This window comes from Lepidochelys olivacea, assembly GCF_965140295.1.
Source record: "Lepidochelys olivacea isolate rLepOli2 genome assembly, chromosome: 7".
Lineage (NCBI taxonomy): Eukaryota > Metazoa > Chordata > Testudines > Cheloniidae > Lepidochelys > Lepidochelys olivacea.
The window spans coordinates 72,106,735-72,127,464 of record NC_140417.1 but is presented as its reverse complement, the minus strand read 5'-3'; the positions used below and the strand labels follow the sequence as shown (position 1 = coordinate 72,127,464).

Below are 20,730 nucleotides of genomic sequence, written 5' to 3'. Positions count from 1 at the left end.
AGGATGTGCGGGCTAAATACCTTGTGGGTGTTACCACATGAGCAAACATTTGAAATACAGATACATAATTAATATTCATAACTTCAGACACAAAAATGATACTGTATACAAACAGCATAATCATATTCAGTAAATCATAACTCTTCCATAGACATCTTACGACACACTTTGTACAAGATTTGTTGCAGTTATATAACAGTGGTAGTAACAACGATCTATATGATCATATTTTAATCACATAATGTCACACGTCCCCTCTCAATCCTCTCTTCTCCAGACTAAACAAACCCAATTTTTTCAATCTTCCCTCATACGTCATGTTTTCTAGACCTTTAATCATTTTTGTTGCTCTTCTCGAGACTGTCTCCAATTTGTCCACATCTTTCCTGAAATGTGGTGCCCAGAACTGGACACTGTACTCCAGTTGAAGCCTAATCAGCACGGAGTAGAACATAAGAATTATATCTTGTGTTTTACTTACAACACCCCTGGTAATACATCCCAGAATGATGCTTGCTTTTTTTTACAATAGTGTTACACTTCGACTCATATTTAGCTTGTGATCCACTATGACCCCCAGATCCTGTTTTTTAGTATTCCTTCCTAGGCAGTCATTTCCCATTTTGTATGTGTGCATCTAATAGTTCCTTCCTAAGTGGAGTACTTCACATTTGTCCTTATTGAATTGCATCCTATTTACTTCAGACCATTTCTCCAGTTTGTCCAGATCATTTTTTGCCAAGAAAGCTTCACACACAGCGATTTTTGTAATGCTTTAACACAAAATTACAATTAAAAACACAATTATGAATAAAACATAAATAGCTGGGTCCTGATGTCCCTGGGATAAACAGAACAACCATCCCTCCAGTAAGAGCCTGGGTAAGCCATCCCTCCAGTAAGAGTCTGGTATGGTGCCACTCATTGGTCAGAAAATGCAAGGTAAAACTAGATCATTAAGAAATAATTATACAAGTCCACAAACATGTATGCATACTTGTGTGCATGCATTGTATGTATATGATAATATATGCATATGCTATATGTAGCTAATGCTGTCACAGGATCTATAGCTAATGTTGCCTATACATTTTCATTATAATTCCCTATTTACAGTAACTCATAATTCCGAAATATTCACCTTTGAGCTGAAATTTTCCATAGCTGGTTTCTGCTTCAGAATAATTATTCTGTGTATGACAAGTTTGAATAAAACACTCAAGAATGTGGAGAGTGGGGAAAAAGGCCCCTTTTCCCACTGTGAATAAAACCAGCTCATTTGCGCTTGGGGCCTGTTCATGGGCACAAACTAGGATTCAGGCTTGTGCCAGTTTAGGGATTAAACACTAGATATGGGCTGGGGTCCTTTTCAAGACTTTGGGCTGGGTAGAAGATCAGGGCTAGATTGTGGGCCCAGCCTAAACTTATGGTGGGGTCTGGCATTAGGCCAAATATAATGTTTACTCAGTTTGGGACAGTCTAAGGTCAGTTTGGGGCTGTTTTAGGCCAGGGATTGGGGACAGTTACTGGATCCATGCTAGGTTTAGGTTTAATAAGGATCTTGGGCTTGGGTTAGGATAAGCATTGGGAAAGTGTGAGAATCTTGTCTAGCGTCACATGGGGTGCTTTATCTTGGATGCAAACCAAATATTTCTGCTTTACACTATGTTCAAACCATTAAAGTATTGATCAAGTAATGTGCAATTTGCTTCTTTTTCTATGCATTAAATAAGCCTATTGAACAGCCTGTAGGGATTTTTACTGTATAAACAAATATCTTTGAATGACATCTAAATGATTGTATTAATGAATACAATGTGTTATCTACCTCATCAAAACCACACAAACCTTTTTAAACCATCCCTCCAGTAAGAGCCTGGTATGGTGCCTTGCAGTATGAGCAGAATAGAAAACTCAGACTCTGCTGGAACAACAGATGATTGAATCTCAGAGTTGTTTGCTCCTCATTGAACATTCCCAGCCTAATAGCCCCCAACACTGCTCCCTGTGAAAAGTTCCTCTAAGTGGCTTGGCTGTTGCATTTTGCATAAGCTGGTATTTGTGGGTGTTCATCAAATATTGCACCAAGCAGAGCACATTGAAGTAGTTTCATTTGGCGATGGCAAAGGCATTGGTTACTGTGATGAAGACAGCATCCAAAAAGAATGGTCACAAACTTGTAGCTTAGGGTAAGTGGAAAATAGCTCTCTTCATCACTGCTGCTATCTGTACTGTTTAAGAATCTAAAAATTGAACTGAGTGTAAGGTTGTAAACTTGAATAACAAAAGGGCAGATAAAAGATTCTCAGTCTATGGGGTAATACCATTTTTCTTCAGTTTCTTCCCTTGCTCTATCAACATTACATGACAGAATAGAATGCAGCAAGTAAGAGCACAGGGGCAGATGTATTGTGCATTACTTCCTGACTTTTTAGGTGATCATGTTATGCCCCTAAGCATGAGATTTATTGTCCCTCATTTTAGCTTGCACTACATACAAATGGTACTAGCATTCAGGGTAGATAAAAAATCAATGATTTTTTTAAAAAAAAACACAACTTTTTTTATGTAGATTGGAGTTTTTAAATTTAAATTCAATACATTTTTCTTTTAAAAATGAACCTATTTAAAATTAAATTTGAAATGACTGCCTGTGCTATGGCCTAAACTTATTATAATCTATAAAAATGATTTAATTAAATAAAAAACATATGAATCAATCCATGTTTGTTGCCAAAGTTTTAAAAAAAGCTATACCACTGAACAGACGGAAGTCATTGGCTAAGATAAACTGGTAGTGCTAAACCAGGTTTTGACAGTAGTAGCTTCTTCTGCAGGTGCAGAGAGAATATCATCTTCATTTTAGTTTATTCAACTAGTTCAGTTCAATGACTAGTTCATTCGAAGCTATGAAACTGATTGGGGGTTGAAAAAGCTTGCTTGCCTTGTCCAATCCATGAGTTAAAACTAGATGTGGGAGGATGAGATCTACTGTTCTAAAATCTTGAAGGACATGGTGACCAGAAACAATCGCTTTGATTCACTAGCTACAGATAATATTAATTTGTTTAATAAATCAGTTAGTTATAAATACAAAATATGTTTTCATAAACTTTTATTTTCCTTATATATTCTGTACATTTAAGGTAGTTTTATTTAACTAATAAAAAAGTAAAATGCTGGTTTTGCACATTTTTAATTGAATTCCAATTTTGCAAAACAAACAGGGCGGGACACAAATCACAAGTAAAAAGTTACCCATTATCTAATAAATAAGAAATGCATCATTCACCATTTTCTAACACAGTCAAAAATGTAGAAATTAAGAATCTGAATAAATGTCTAAGTTATTTGATTGCTTACGTAAATGTGTATCCTCCTGATTAGCAAAAAATATATCAAATTTAGTATAAAGGCTATGTTTAGTTACAAATCTACATGTTTTAAAGGTTACCAACCAGTGGGAATCAACTTTTCTTTAGGAAAGTAACTAAAAAGTACAAATGGAAAACAAGATTTAAATCACCAGTTTTAATCATGGTTTAATTTAAACCATTTGATCAAGCAGAAACCTTGATTTAAATAACTGATTTCATGACTTTTATTTAAATCAATCCACCCTTCTAGCATTTTTTTTTTAAATTTAGGCATAGTATTTGACTCCATGACCTACTATAGCCAAGAAATCCACAGGTTGACTATATGGTATGGGCAAAAGTATTTCCTTTTATTTGTTCTTAATTTAACTTCCCATTTATTTGCTTAAATAACTCCCTTTTTCATATACCTTTGGATAAGGTAAAAAGAGTGAGATGAGCATTTTTCACTCTGCCCTCTGTAATTTCAAGTGTCTTGGTTAAGTCTTTTCTAACTGTCAATCCAGCTTCAGACTGGCATATGGTACAGAGAATGTGCAGTTCTCATTGGCTGATGCACCCTTCCTAGTGATGTACAAAGGTCAGGTGTTCATGCTGGTTCTCTTAGATCTATCAAAGCAGCCTTTGATATCGTTGAATAGTGTTGAGTGAATAATTCATAATTAATAATACATTAGACGAATTTGTCTTCATTCTCTGCTCAGGAATTATCTGAGGTTGCTTTGCAATTGCCTCACATTTATTCTTTATTTGAGAATTTTGTGAATCATTCTTGGTCTGTAGCTTGTTCACAAACAGTTTGCTGCAAATATTCAATATCTGAAGTGTGAATTGTGTGCTGCATTGGCTAGGTTTGATTGGACACAGGCCTTATATTGTTTCTGTTCCCTGTCTGAAAGAGCATTTTTTTTACTGTTATATTTCTGACTTGTGTTTACAAATTAAAAATTCACTATTTGTGAACAGTCTCTTAATGTTTTCTTAAAATGTGCTGTTTCAGTGAACATTCCTGCCATGCTCATCATTGTAGTATATAGATTACAATAGAACTGCAGGGAGCATAAAATTGATGTTGAACATATGGTGTAATGGATGCCTCCTTTTACATAGAGACAAATGGAGATCACTGCTAATGAACACCTTTGCACCCTGGTGAGATGAAGGACCGTAATGAGATCCAGTAGGTTTTCATCTCTTCCTAGCAGTGAACTTTTAATGAGGCCTCTTCTTTTCTCTGCTCTATTTAAAAATGTCTCTACCACTTCCTGAAGATGGCACTTGAGAATTAAAAAGAGGAGGCAGTGATTTTGCCTTTCCGCCATCTATTGCTAGGGTAAAATTCTCCTGTGCACAGTCTTGGTTTCTGCTCTTCCTGTGCAGAGCTCCCTTTGACTTCAATACCAAAATTTAGTACTTCTGTGCCAGAGACTTTTGTCCTAATTATCTCTTACAGAGGGTGCATTAATTGGATGCCAGGATTCTGATTGCCATCCCCAGTGCTGTCATAAATCAATTCTTGTATCCTTAAACAAGTTATATCAGCCTAATGGGAAAAGATCTGCAGAGACCATTAAAAGAATTAACCCAGGGAATTGGAGGTCGATACCACTGTATAATCTATCACTTAGTGTTGTGATCAGTGCAGTTGAATAGCGAAACCCAAATCTCTCTCATGAGGAAGCTGCATTTCCAACAGCATCTGACACTGGGACTCTAAGACTTCCAAGTGCTTGGAGGCTGCAAAGGTTTAATTATTTTTGTTATTAATTTGTATTGCTCCAAGGTGGAAATCATCCGTGTGTGTGAATGCATTCACCTGGGTATATGTGTAGATCTTTCTGTCTAATACTATGTATCTCTTCCAATAAAATCAGAGCAGAGGCAGTAGGACTGAACTACGCTAATGATTTAATACTTTATAGCTATGCAGTTTTTCTTAATCACTGACACAAGAAAGTTGAGTTGCAATATTGATTATATGCTTTAATGGGTTGCCTAAATCTAACCATGTGGGACTGTTACCAATAGAAGGTATCATTTGGAAGACTTCATATTAGAGTTATATTGTAGAACAAATTATGGTAAGATTTAGAAAGCCAGATAGCTGTGAAAATTCTATCAAAAGATGAGGTTCCAATGATACTAGAGGAAGGTTTCCTCAATTTTGTCACAGCATCATTCCCTTTGGCACGTTAGGGTCAAAATGAAGATGTGTCTGTTGAATATTTATGGCCTCGATATGTGTACCAGGGTCTCCCGGTGAAATCAGAGAGCTGCGCATCTGAGAGATGAATTACTCCTTCAGCATCCAGTAATTATTACCTGGCTCTGGCTTAGCTAAGTCCTATGGAAGAAAGAAAAAAAATATTGGTCCTTTCCATTTCCCTTGGGTGCGCTTCAGCTTTTCCTGGAAGGTACCAAAATATCCTCAGGGAGGCTCTCTCACTGTTGGAAAAGCAGTGTAACAAAAGCAATAGCATTAGATACAATATTAACCCCCTTTGCTGGCCCTGATGCAATTAATTGTAGCATGCTAAGAGAAACCAAAAGAAAATCAGACTGCACTGAAATTTTCTGATTAATCAGAAATTTAGCTGTCTCTGAAACCCTTTTATTTGACCCTGTGTGCTCTAAATGAATGCATAATAACTAGGGCTGTCAAGCAATTAAAACAATTAATCTCAATTAGTTGCGCTGTTAAACAACAATAGAATACCATTTATTTTAAATATTTTTGGATGTTTTCTACATTTTCAAATATATTAATTTCAATTACAACACAGAATGCAAAGTGTACAGTGCTCATTTTATATTTATTTTTATTACAAATATTTGTACAGTAAAAAACAAAAAAATTGTATTTTTCAATTCACCTCATACAAGTACTGTAGTGCAATGTCTTTATCATGAAAGTTGAACTTACAAATGTAGAATTATGTACAAAAAAAGAGACTGCATTCCAAAATAAATCAATGTAAAACTTTAGAGCCTACAAGTCCACTCAGTCCTACTTCTTGGTCAGCCAGTCACTCAAACAAAAAAGGTTGGTTATAATCTGCAGGAGATAATGCTGTCTGCTTCTTGCTTACAATATCACCTGAAAGTGAGAATGGGCATTTGCATGGCATTGTTGTAGCCGGTGTTGCAAGATATTTATGTGCCAGATGAGCTAAAGATTCATATAGAATCATAGAATCATAGAATATCAGGGTTGGAAGGGACCCCAGAAGGTCATCTAGTCCAACCCCCTGCTCGAAGCAGGACCAATTCCCAGTTAAATCATCCCAGCCAGGGCTTTGTCAAGCCTGACCTTAAAAACCTCTAAGGAACGAGATTCTACCACCTCCCTAGGTAACGCATTCCAGTGTTTCAACACCCTCTTAGTGAAAAAGTTTTTCCTAATATCCAATCTAAACCTCCCCCACTGCAACTTGAGACCATTACTCCTCGTTCTGTCATCTGCTACCATTGAGAACAGTCTAGAGCCATCCTCTTTGGAACCCCCTTTCAGGTAGTTGAAAGCAGCTATCAAATCCCCCCTCATTCTTCTCTTCTGCAGGCTAAACAATCCCAGCTCCCTCAGCCTCTCCTCATAACTCATGTGTTCCAGTCCCCTAATCATTTTTGTTGCCCTTCGCTGGACTCTCTCCAATTTATCCACATCCTTCTTGAAGTGTGGGGCCCAAAACTGGACACAGTACTCCAGATGAGGCCTCACCAATGTCGAATAGAGGGGAACGATCACGTCCCTCGATCTGCTCGCTATGCCCCTACTTATACATCCCAAAATGCCATTGGCCTTCTTGGCAACAAGGGCACACTGCTGACTCATATCCAGCTTCTCGTCCACTGTCACCCCTAGGTGACTTCATGCTTCAACTACCATTTCAGAGGACATGCTTCCATGCTGATGATGGGTTCTGCTTGATAACGATCCAAAGCAGACTGACACATGCTTGATAATGATCCATGTGGACTGATGCATGTTCATTTTAATCATCTGAGTCAGATGCCATGAGCAGAAGGTTGATTTTCTTTTTTGGTGGTTTGAGTGTTGATCTTTTAAGACTTCTAAAAGAGCATGCTCCACACCTCATCCCTCTCAGATTTTGGATGGCACTTCAGATTCTTAAAGCTTGGGTCTAGTGCTGTAGATATTTTTGGAAATCTCACATCGATACCTTTTTTGCATTTTGTTAACTCTGCTGTGAAAGTGTTCTTAAAATGAAAATGTGCTGGGTCATCATCTGAGACTCCTATAACATGAAATATATGCAGAATGCGGCTAAAGCATGGAAGGGGCATACAAAAGCTTAGCATATCTGGCATGTTAATACCTTGCAACGCCGGCTACAAATGCCATGCGAACGCCTGTTCTCACTTTCAGGTGACGTTATAAATAAGAAGCAGGCAGCAGTATCTCCCGTCAATGTAAACAAACTTGTTTGTCTTAGTGATTGGCAGAATAAGAAATAGGATTGAGTGGACTTGTAGGCTCTAAAGTTTTACACTGTTTTGTTTTTGAGTGCAGTTATGTAACAAAAAAAAATCTACATTTGTAAGTTACACTTTCACGAGAAAGAGATTGCACTTCAGTACTTGTTTGAGGTGAACTGAAAAATGCTATTTCTTTTGTTTATCATTTTTACAGTGCATATATTTGTAATAAAAATAATACTATAAAGTGAGCTCTGTGCACTTTGCATTCTGTGTTGTAATTGAAATCAATATTGAAAATGTAGAAAAACATCCAAATATATTTAATAAATTTCAATTGGTATTCTATTGATTAATTTTTTTTAATCATGATTAATTTTTTTAAATTAATCGCCTGAGTTAACTGCGATTAATTGACATCCCTAATAATAACCCATGGGATTGACAGCTTGTGTCAGTGGGCACTCCTATCACTGTGGATATATACTTGGCTCTCAGAAGGTGTTTTCTCTCCCATGTTGCTGCACAAGAAAGTTTTGGGCTTTGGAGAACTGATCCAACCCAGGACTGCATGATTGCCGATAATCCCATTTTGTCCAAGACAGTCTGAGGTTATTGACCTCTGTCCCAGGTCAATAACACCAGCTAAGACTGAAAAAAAATGGTTTCAGTTCTTTCCTCTGTTACTAGAGGCTACTGCTGCTGCTGGGGTGGCCATTGGTTTTCTTCCCATCCAACCCCGGCAGCTTCTTCAGACAGGGAAGTGGTCACTAGTAGAATGAGCTTCAGCTCAGTTCATTTGGAGGAGGCAGATAGGAAGCGCCACCATGGGTGATGGAGTAGAAATGTAAGGGGAAACCTCACAGAGGGCAAAGGAATTGGAACTCCACAGGACAAAAAAGGAAGGGGTAGAAAAATGAGTGACAGGGTGTGTTGTGGGTGAACCTGACTACCAGAACATAAAGGATGCAGTTAAATAGGATCTGAACATTGCTGAGAAGCTGAATGAGTCACTTGCATTAGTTTTCATTCACCATAGAGAACGCTGGGTGGGGACCTCAGAGATGATGCACCACTGGAGACTGAGATGTCAAAAGAAAAGGTGCTAGTCGAGCTGGTCAGAAATATTCATCAGAAAATGCTGGTTTGTCGAACCCCAAATGGCTTGTGAAAGCAAATCGGGTTTGACAAACTTTTGTTGATTCACAGGGAGGGTTCCATGGAAACCCTGCCATGGTCTGCTTTCTGAGAAAGTTTCTGACCAGCTTGACTTCTGGGCAAGGAGAACATTGCTATGGCCTTTGCTATAACCACTGGACAATATTCCGTCCCAACCAAAGAAACCAATATTTCATCTTACTTATGTTTAGTTAGATATTTAGCACCAGAACAAAAGTTCATATTAACAAACTCCACTTTAAGCCACATATAGAAAATAGATTGATAGTAGACAAGATATTTAGTAACTGACATCTATTGTATAAGAGAGACAAGGTGGGTGAGGTAATATCTTTCATTGGACAAACTTCTGCTGGTGAAAGAGACAAGCTTTTGAGCTACATAGAGCTCTTCTTCAGGTCTCAGAGTGAAGTTTTTGACTTCTGTCCTAGATCAGTAACAGGGTCTGGGACTGTAGGTCTCAAACCTGAAGAAGAGCTCCGTGTAGCTTGAAAGCTTGTCTCTTTCACCAACAGAAGTTGGTCCAGTAAAATATATTACCTCACCCACCTTGTCTCTCTAATATCCTGGGGTCACCATGGTTACAACACTGCAAACAATGGAATCTATTGCATATAAATACATACAGATTGTAATTAATTTTTGTGTGTTCTGCATTTAGATATATTTTCACAATTATGTGCTCAAGAGATATTTGAACAGAGGAAGGCATCCATTGGTGCAGGAAAACAAAAACCTGGGATGAGAACATGAACAATGACCCACCCTTCAATCCGCAACTTTACACTCCCCTGTAGTGGTAAGTAGTTGGAAAACGTTTGCTTGTACTGCAGGAAGTTCCTTAATTCAGATTAAGTTTTGTGGCTTTGTTCCTTTCTGCTTGATTTTAAGATCTGTTTTGTGTCCCCCTTTTTAAAGTATTAGCTACATATCTGGAAACACAGAAATATTATATTAATAAGGAACAACAACACTTGCAGGCAGGAGAGAATAATTTAACAGACTTAACCCTGCACTCTTGCATGCCATTTACTGCTGGGTAATGCACACTGGCTGGTAAATCCTTCCAAACATAGGGAAGTTACGAAGGCCATTCAATGCTTTGGTTCTGGATTACTATAAGAATATTGGTTATCTGGTGCAGATGATTCTGTTAGTGTGATACCTCTAGGAAAGATCTATATTCATTGACCTTTAGACTCACACTTCCCCTAACTAGTGTAGTGTATGTTTACCACTGCAGCTTGTGTTATAAAACAAGCTGGGATAATTTATTGGCTTGCTCAACACCTGCTGAAGGATGCTTTCCCGCAGGGCATTCTTCTGTGTCTGTGTCATGGTCATAGACCTGTGCCATTCTTCACCTACTTCACATGCTCTGTCCTAAAGGTCCCCATCATTTCGAATGAGGGTGACATGGCAGTTCCCTCTCAGACTATCAAAACCTCTCCCTGCCACAAAGGGTCATTGTGGAGCAGTGTGAGGCATTTCCTTTCCCTCTGGCTAGACATACTGACTCTGCAGCACTGCCAGGCCCTGCTACTCCCAAGGAGCAGGAGGTTAGGATTTAAAATCTGATTCCTACCCCCAGGCTTAGTTTTTGTGGGCTCCTCTGTGGACGTTGGCAATGCTAATGGTTGGTTTGCTGCATGTTTCCATAATTGTATATGCACATCACTGGAGCCATTTTCTACTCTTCTTTGGGTAACAAAATTACAAAAAAATCAACTTTATTTTATAATGGTGTTCCTTAAAAAAACAGGAAGGGAAGAATTTTGCTATATTTTAGCTATATATTTCCCTCTAAGCAAGGCACCCTATCAAAATGATCTTTTTGTACACAATGATAATTATTGGGACAACTTATGTGCTCATTTACACTACTGTAAAGATGGAGTAACTCCTCTGTCTTCATCTGCAACTACTCAAGTCCATGATTATGTTTCCACATTCAGGTAGCCCACACTGCTCCAGGTCTTTGTGATAGGCAGTTGTATATCTAGAATGAAACTAACAAGTTGGACAGAAAGGGACGAGAGAGAGAGAGAGAGAATTGTAATCATTCTTGTACCCCTGCAATGGTATGAAATAAACATGGACTGTCATTCCTAACTCTGAATAATATTAAGGTTGTGAGATGATACAGGAAAAGCCAGACATTCAAATGTAATTTGATTCATATAACTTTCCTTTTTCAGGTAGCATTAAAGAAGAAGGAACAAAAGTGGTGGTAGTTATGCAGACACTTGTCTCAAAGGTCAGAATGGCTTTTTGGAGCTGAACCAACTGTGTGTGTGTATACTTATATATGTATTGTACACTTTATGATCATATTTTGCAGCCCAAGCTGAATGGCTATGTCCTGGGGAAAGATCTACAGAGGACGAAGGGGAAGCAATCCTCTCTCTCAGTCTGCTCCACAACTGCTATTGTAGCCTAGGATTTATGTAGCTTCTGTGTGGATTTAACCCACCCTCATGTGGAGGGAATGATTAGGGGAGCTAGTTAGCTGTGCTTACTCTGGCCCCACTTCTGAGGAAACGTGGAAGAAGCAAATGCCGAGATGGGCTCTGTTCTACACGGGAGATCCACACCCTGTGTATGAACTCCCAGCATCCTATTCGTTCCTTTTCTCCTCATGCAGTTGAACTACTGTTCTGCTGTGTCCAGGGCCCATTTTGCCCATCGATGGGGATAAAGGGAAAGTTGAGCCACTTAAAAATGCGAAGTATCTACAATTTACCAACATAAGCCTATGTTCTGGAAAACATATAGCTATTCCACTGATCTCAATGGAGTTACGATGGTGTAACACCGGAGTAATTTAGCAGTGAATCAGGCTCCTTGTCCATGTATTATATAAAGAAGTCAGTGGATTTCCAAGAACTCAGGGGCAGGTTAAAGTGTACATGTGTGTTTAAATCTGAGATGTCAAGCAGCTTGGAAATGCTCTCTGCATAAGTAAGTACATCCTGGATTACCATTGTGGCATATGTGTAAGGCCACAATACTATACATTATACACAAGATGGTGTCTGTGGGTTTTATGCCTTTATATTAGATCAAATTCCACTCTCAGTAACAATCAGACAGCGAATATACATTTTCCAAATGTGACTGCAGCCCTAAAGTTCTATACAAGCATTTTTGAAACATCAGTTAAGTAAGGTAATAATAAAATACCTGACAACTCATTAAGGGGTCTGGAGGAAGTTATTGCTCAAATAAATACAATGCTTTTTTCCACATTTGGACATTTGTCAAAGCACCTGGGGCCAAATTCCTTGCTGACGTGACTCCACTGAAGTCTGCGGAGAATCTGCTCCACATTTCCTAGCTAGACCATTGAGTGTAGTATGGTTGTGTGGATATACCTGAGGGAAGATTTTGGTCCAATTTTTTTGGACATCCCCCATCTCTAGTTTGTTACAACATGCAGCACAGATGGCATGCTACACATTAACTTACCATGCTTCTGTTTTGCAGATTTTTTTCCCCATGCATTTCCACTTCTCCTGGGATTTTTTCCTGCAAAAAGGGAACATATAGCCTTCAGTAGCCTATAATGACTCTAGTGCACAAATATGACTGATAGCTTTATGAAATATGTAATGAAAAAAATTAAAAGAGAAGCCAGTGTTTGTGCAAAGAAGCTAATTTCTTCCTTTCTCTCCCCAGCTGATTTAATGTCAGAAACGAGGGCTTGCAGCTGTGCCTACCCAGTCATCAGGCAGCCAAGGCAGAACCATCTGAGGCAGTCAGGTGTCTTGCTCTTAAGCTCCACAGCTGCAGAGGCTTAGCAGCTGCTCATTGCACATGTCCACAGGTTCTCTGTCACCAAACCCTACTTTTGCCCCCCCCACAGCCTTGTTCTAGCCTAGCCCCTGTCCTGCACTGGGCCTTGTTTCAATCCTGTCCTGACACCCAGCCCTGCTTTTGCCTTCCCTGACTCCAGGTAATTCCTGACCTTTAGCTCTGATTCTTGGTTCTGACTCTATCTCAACCCTTGGCTCTGGCATTTGGACACTGACCTCCAGGCCTGACTCTTACTCTTAACATTAGGCCTGACTGCCTATGGCCCAGTCTCCTGGCACTTTGCCCTTTGCAGACTTTTAGGGAACTCATTTTCCCTTTTAGTCTCATATCCCTCAAAGGGTCTCTGCTGTAGTGCCCCTTCCTGTGATAGTCAAAGCCTGTGTAGCTTGTCTTTAAGGGTGTGTCTAACTAAAGTTTGGGGTCTTGGTTGAACTTGAGGTAGATTGCCAGCTAGTAACACTCACCTGATAGTAAATGCTAGCGTAGACGCTCTACAGATGTTTGGAACACAAATGGTGGGTTACTTTAGATCAAGTCTTAGTTAATTGGCAAATAATTAACTTGAATTAAAACAGGGCCACAAACTGTCACCAAATAAACCTTTTATTGGACCAGCTTCTGAGGGTGAAAGAGACAAGCTTTCAAGCTATATTGAAGAAGAGCTCTCTGTAGCTTGAAAGCTTGTCTCATTCACCAACAGAAGTTAGTCCAAAAGAAAAAAACAATTACCTCCTCCACCTTATCTTGCTAGTGTCATATGATCAATATGGGTACAACCACACTGAAACCAAATAAACCCTAAGTTGGCCAGAGGTGGTCACCAGGGCCTGATGGGAAATGGTGGTTGGTTGGTCTCAGAGCCTGCTAACCTCAGAGTGCAATGTTAGGAGCACAACTGGCTCTCAGCCTGGTTTCTAGGTGGCCCAGTGAGCCTTCTCCAATGGCTGTGCTTCCTGACTGAGCAGAGAGCCTGCAGCCTGCTACGTGAGCCTTAGAATGGCAGCAGTACAGTGGTTGCTCAATATGTACCACACCTGCAGCTGTGTTTGCCCTGGTCCTGCCTCCAGCCCTTGTTCCAGTTTCCACCCCTGTCCGCTCCAGTCTAGTCTTTGCCTCCCTGCCCTGCTCCCGATCCTGACTCTGGTCCCGACCATTGGTTTGGCTTCTAGACCTTGACTTTGGCTTTGCCCTGAGCTCAGTACCTGACTCCTGGATCTACGCTTGCCACTACTCCATATTGCCATTGCAGCCACCAGACGAGCTCGTAGGCCACCCATGCACCAAAGGTTTACACCCAGATCCTGATATCCCATGTGTGTGCTCTCTAAACCACCCAATTGGCATTAAAAAACAAAACTTATTTCCTATTTCTTAGGAGAGCTCATCTGTGTAAAACTTTATTTAAAAAGTCATCCCTAAGTGTTGACTGTGAAAACATGCATTGCTGATATATTTCTTTTCCTTATAAACCTAAAAGGGGTTAAATAATTTTAAAAGTTAGCATTAAATGTTATTTAACAATCTTCTGTAGTGCAATGTACATCTTTAACAATGCTGAGTTGCAGAATGTTTGGCAGATTGTAGAGCCATTCAGAAGCAATAATTAGTGGCCAAATTATACATTCCCTGGTTAGAAGAGAAAATCTGACACAAATAATCTTTCTCTTTTAAATTGAACTAATACTGGTGAGAGGTGCCAGAATGACAGCCCTGCAAAGTCCTGTCTTGATCGCCAGAACAGGCAGCAGAAATGCAAAGTTTCCTACACTGTACCCTCCCAATGCATGATCCTGGACAGTATAATTCAGGGCTATGTATGTCAGGATGAAATATCCCACTGAAACTACCCTGAGTCACCTGGACGCTATGTTGCTGGTCCACATCTAACTGCAATATAATGGTGCAGAAACTAAGGGTGAAATCTTGGCCTCTTGGAAGTTGCAGGGATTTTTGCCACTGACTTCAATGTGGCCAGGATTTCGTCCTATTTTTAAAAAATTCTAGAAAACTTAAACACCTTTAAAAATATTCACAGAGGCTTTAGATAATGTACACATGCATTACTGGAAAACCTTTACATCTGCTACGTATGTAATCCTGCATGCCCGACAGTTGCTGCCTCTGCTTGGCATTCAGCATTTCCAAATAACTGGTTTCTTTTGGGTGTATCATACTGTGGTGTAGCATCTGCTGCTGCTGACATGGCTCTGTTTGCTAGACCCAGGTGCAGGCTGCAGTGAGTTTACAAGGTGCCCAGTGGTTCCTCACTGTACTGAAGGGGTGTGAAGTGTGCAGGAAGCAGATCTATAGCTGAAGATGAAAGCAATACCCACCGTCAGGTACTTAACTTCTAAATTGTGATATGGAATGGGTCTGAGCGTGCAGTAAATTCAGACATCGCCCCTGGAATGTCAAGACAAACATGGGGTTAAATTGCAGCAAGGGTGGTTTAGATTGGGCATTAGGAAAAACTTCCTAACTGTCAGGGGTGATTAAGCACTGGAATAAATTGCCTAGGGAGGTTGTGGAATCTCCATTACTGGAGATTTTAAGAGCAAGTTAGACAAACACCTGTCAGGGATGGTTCTGCTTTGAATGCAGTCCTATGATTCTGTGCTGGAGGCATCTATGAAAGGGAGGTAGACTTGAGGGAAGATGCAGACATCTTATTTTTTTTCAGCCCAACATCAGTCATTAGCTAATTTTATTGCTCCTTTTCAGATGACAGTCTAATTGCCAGATCTCACACTGTTGAAAGCACCAGTGACTATGGACAGCCCATTAAAGAGAGTATATAACTGATTTGTGGCAATTTAATGCCACCTTCTGGTTAGAAAATATAACAGAGCTACTCTTTTAATGATTTTTTGATACCTTTTACTAACTAAACAGGATCAATCAAATATAGAGCTGCACGCATCAGTAATCTGCTTCCATTAATAGGTTTCTTTTTAACATATTCTCCACAACACAACCAATTCATCTGCTACTGTATATTATCTTTAAAAATAAAATAATAAAAAAATCAGCATTCAGTGATTTGCTATTGCTCAGAAAGGAAAGAGTAAAGTTTATGGAATTAAGCTTTGGACCCCTCTTACCAAAAGCTGTCAAAGTGAATTGGCTCTGTCAAGCAGGTGCAGCCCAATGGATCAGTGCTACTTGTTCCTAAGTTCATGATTTTAACTGTGTATTAAAATTTAGTTTAGTAAATTTTACACTCACTTTGCATGTTAAAATAGCTTAAGCACCCATAGTAAAGAGCAAGAATACAGTTTTGTTGACCTTCCAAGAACGTGATAATTTCAGAAAATAAGGACTTTAGATATTGCTTCTCCTCATTATGTGTTAATCTACTGAATAAACTGTTCCTCAATAGAAACTAAGGGCAATTGCAAGTTTAGTTAGAACTGATTTATTTAAAATGATATCTTTTAGTCTGAATGTTTGAAATAAAATACAAATCTGATAGTTAGATGTACAGGTTAGAAAGAAAAGAAGCATTAGGTGTGGCTAGGATCCTCTTGGGTTTTGCTCATGAGTTTTCCCCCAGCAGGGGGTGCAAATGTATTACTCATTTGGGGGGAAAATCCTACTGTTTTTCTTCTGAACATTCTGAGTTTGATTCTCTACTGCCTTACATGTGGTGTAGTCATTTACGTGAGTGTAAAATGAGTGCATTGTGATTATAAATTGCTACCACTGGTGTAAGTGAATGGAGTACTCTGATTTGATAGTATTTCAAGCTCATTTTGCACTTACTATAGAAGGTTCAAGGCAGTGGAGAATCCAGCTCCTTCTGTTGACTACAAGCCCATTTTATTGTAATTGTAGATAAACGAGTTGAAGGTAAATAAGTGTTTTGTAGTGAAGGTATATTTTATTTCTTTTATTTGGATTGCTGAAGAGATGCTGGGGTTTCTTTTCACTGGCATAAACTATTTGATGCCACCTTTTAGAGTCCCCATAGAAATGTCTTTGCTGAAGTAAGTAGGAATTTGATTATTGTGACACATGGGAAAGATAGATTGCCTTTCTGATTGATATAATTTGGACATTTACATGTATTGAAAGGGAATGGCCCTGGACCAAAATCTCAGATCCAATGCCACACTTTATGTTTGTGGCTGGGTGAGTTCCTAATTTCACAGTTGGCTCTACTTCTGTTATTGAATAAACCAAAACCCCTCTGGGTACCCCTGAATTTTTTGGGTGTTTGATATTTGAATGCATATTTTGCAGTTCATGTTCCTCTCCATTAGTGACACTGCTGGTATGATACATGCTCGTGGTTTGTAGATATTTTCCTCACCTGATCTATCCTGACATAAAGCTCTGCACTAAACCATAGAACTAACTCAACCCCTCTAAGACTTGTGATTGTGGTGGGAGTTGTATGGTTGCACCAATTAGTTATTTCTATAATGTTAAGCATTCTCACTAGATGCTATGGTAATGATAAATTGTAGCGTAAAATCATTTGAAACTAAAAAAAAATGGAGCAACACTTTTTAAATGACAAAAATAAATTCCTTTTGAAATTCTGGTATTTTTGTGTATTTCATTTGATTAAAACATTAGGTTCAATCCTGTAATTTTTTCTCATTATAGGAATTCCATTCTGCCAGAGAAAGGACTGCAGGGTTGCATGTGGGCAGTATTTTTCTGTATTCCCATTGCTATCATTGAAAATATCTTTTTCATAAAGGTTTCCTCCCTCCTAGGACAGGATCACCCTCTACTCAATCCTTTAGTGAAGACATAATCATGTGTTTATGATGTCATGAAGTATTATCATTTTGTCTGTTGTGATGTCACAGATTCAGCATTATGACTTTACTGCAAATGAACTTGTTTAACATGATTAAAATATACTATAAACACTACCTGAGGTTTAAACTAATTAAAGATCTTTAGTGAGATATATTTCTAAATTCTTCATTAACACAGTTTGTTTCTATTAAGAGCGAGCATGGTGGTGATATATGGTCAGAGTGTTGTATGGATATCATCAGTAGTTACCTTTATTTGCTGCCAACTTGTCAGTAGACTAGCCAGTACTTAGGTCCTCAATGAAATCCTTGGTATTTATACAAGAACACAAAACAAACAACATCTGCTCTGCCTCATCTGGTTAGAGTAGATTAAGATGCAGTCAGGTGTCTTGCTGTAATGCTGACTATGTAAATCAGCCTTGAGTGACAGAGCATTGAACCTTGGACTTGATTATGTCCAGAAAGCCTAAAAGAAGGTAGAAACTGAAGTGTGGCTAGATTGCTGAAAAAGCAGAGAGTCAGAAACCGTTGAATGAAATGGTCTGTTGGGGGCTTTCCCTTCAACTCCTCACCTGGTTTTTGTCACGCAGACAGAAAGCAGAAGACCAAAAGTCTGAAGTGCAGGCAATGCGATGTTTGTTTGGGTTAGTTTCAAGCAAGCATATCCATAACTCTTATGCCGCAGAGCCTTGTTTCCCAGTATCCCATCCGCCCCACTCCTTAGCAGGCATAGATATACCTGTTGTGCACACCCTTGGTCTCTTATAATTTATGGTCATGTTTCATTTTGGGAGGTCGTGAGTCTGGGGGCTTCATCCCACCTCTTTTGTATCCCATGTGAGGGGTAAGGAGTGAGGTTGTATTTCGGTCAGGGACAGGCATTTCTTTGGCCTTAGTGTTTCTTATACCTCCCACCCAGCCCCACCTCCTTGGCCTCCATGGTTGCTTGACCTTGCCTTGAGATAGAGTCAAAGCAGTCTTTAAGTGTGCGCTCGTATATTATACTCCCACCATACCCAGTAACACTTTAGCTGTTCTTATTTGTTTCTATTATACTAACAAACCCATCTGGCTAGGCAGAAGCCACACACAATGTCTTTGTTCTTCGTTCACACACATTAGTAAGTATATAAGTGTATCAAAAATCAAACGGGCAAACAATACCCAAAATTCTATCTCAGGCGAAAGGGTCTCGGAATATACAGGCCTGAATCCTACATTATCATCACTAACACTCCTAACATGGTCCATTAAAAGAAAAGATATTGATAATTAATTAATTTTTAAACATTTTAATTGTCCTCTGACCAGTCTCAGAAAACTAGCTACCTCTGGCCTTTTGATAATGAACATTTTCTGTGGATGTGAGTCCTCCAGGTCATACCTTAAACGTCAAGGACCCTCTGGATAAATCCTGAAGTCCTTTCTCGGTGTTCTCTTAGTCAAATCTCACTTTGTAGAAGAACTGAGAGCATGCTAAATAAGGACTTCTGGAACTGTCCAGTATACTTTCTTGTAACTCAAGATCCAGGAGGAAAAATAAAAGAAATAAACCAAAAGGCCAGCCCTGCAGTCACAGATCGCTTGGAGGTGGCTCCAGAGCAATCTTGAGATGGAGAGAATGGTTAATACAAAGATACATAAAATGCTCCCTCCTCCCAAGTGGCTAGGCATTCTGCCTTCTCGGCACTATCTGCCAGCCAAGGATCGAAGGCCTACATCCAAGTTCTTCCTCCCGCATCATGCTATTGTTGGACAGCTGGACTGGGCCTAAATAACACTTCAATGTCACATGTTCATTTACAATCTTCTAGTAGTTGATTCTTTGCTAGGACTTTGTAATGATAGTTTTTGGATTGTGTGTCCTAGGGCCACCAGTTGCAAAGTTGGGAAAATAAAGGGAAAGCATTTGCAAGTGCTATTTGGGCATTATTTGGGCATTGCACCCTATTCTAATCTAGTAACATAAAAAAGGTCTTGGTGGGCCCTTTATTCAGGGGTGAATTTCACTCTTTATGAATAGGTTGGAGTCAGTCATGTCATTTGTAATTCACACAGAGCATTGTGTTAAAACATGCACTTTCTTCCCTGATTAGGAAGGATGGGAACACTCCACATTGCTCTTCAGACAGTTCCTTCTAGTGTATGAGGCTGATGTTCTCTGGCCAAAGGGAAGGAATCTGGGCTGTGGTGCTTTTTGGGAAGGAGAGAGTGAAGGAGAGGAAATGGTGGGACCTGCATTTCAAAGCATGGTGTTGCTGCTGGTCTGGTTATAGTGTTCAGCCCAACCAGATCTGGGTCCAATGCCTAGGCCTGACCTCTAGTTGACAGGGGCTGAGGTGAAGCGCAAGGTAGAATGCTTAGGCCCTCCAGTGGGCTCAGTTTCTAGATAGAGAGAAATTCTTTTGTCAATTATGTTTTCCTTTAACACTTAAGAACAATTGTTTGTTTTTAAATATTTTTGTTAAAAAACCCAATATGTGATTTCATTTCAGCCCCTCTTTCGGGATTGGGAAGGGATGGGAGAAAGCTGGTGAAAAAATTGCTTCTCATATAAATTTTCAGTTTTAAAAGAAGCAGCTGGGATTATCTTTCTCCAGATATTTCCAGGTCTCCTGTATATGAGACTCAAGACACAGCACACCTTTGCTTCACTTAGGGAAATTAGAATATTAGTTTTGTCAGTGGGAAATGCTTGTGTCATTGGCTTGAGGGAGGGAGAGGCTTAGAATTTTGAAACAGGAAGGGAGTAAATGTTCAGGCCTTTAGATCTTCACATGGCAGTTCAATCCTTCCAGCTAAAGAAGATTGGGTGAGAATTCTTTTAAGGCCCATAAAGGCTACTCCTTAGTTGATGGCAGAGGTCATTGCTACTATATCAGATACATGCTATCTGTGGAGTTTCGCAATTCATGTGTATAAAAGCCTGGAGGTAGTGTGTGGTTTTTTTGACACAAGGGATTCACTTTCCGAGGCCACTTTCCTCCTTTTTGCCTCTTCAGTGAAGCTATGGTCTGAATTTGTGATGTGATATAGCCATGTTTGTGCAACTGGCTGGCTATTGTGATTCTCTGTGGGACCAAGCAGAAGGAGAATTTGGGTTGTAAGGAAGAAAAGCTTTTAATTGCACACAATTTGTTAGTTTG

At 39.4% G+C, this 20,730-nt stretch overlaps 1 long non-coding RNA gene across 1 annotated transcript; it reads left to right on the top strand.

Annotated features, from left to right (window-relative positions):
* Positions 1-9,716: 9,716 nt before the first annotated feature.
* On the top strand, positions 9,717-13,024 carry LOC311523126. Its single transcript, XR_014712273.1, has 3 exons — positions 9,717-9,792; positions 11,192-11,250; positions 12,672-13,024. It is a non-coding gene; the product is annotated as an uncharacterized lncRNA (long non-coding RNA).
* The last annotated feature ends 7,706 nt before the right edge of the window (positions 13,025-20,730 follow it).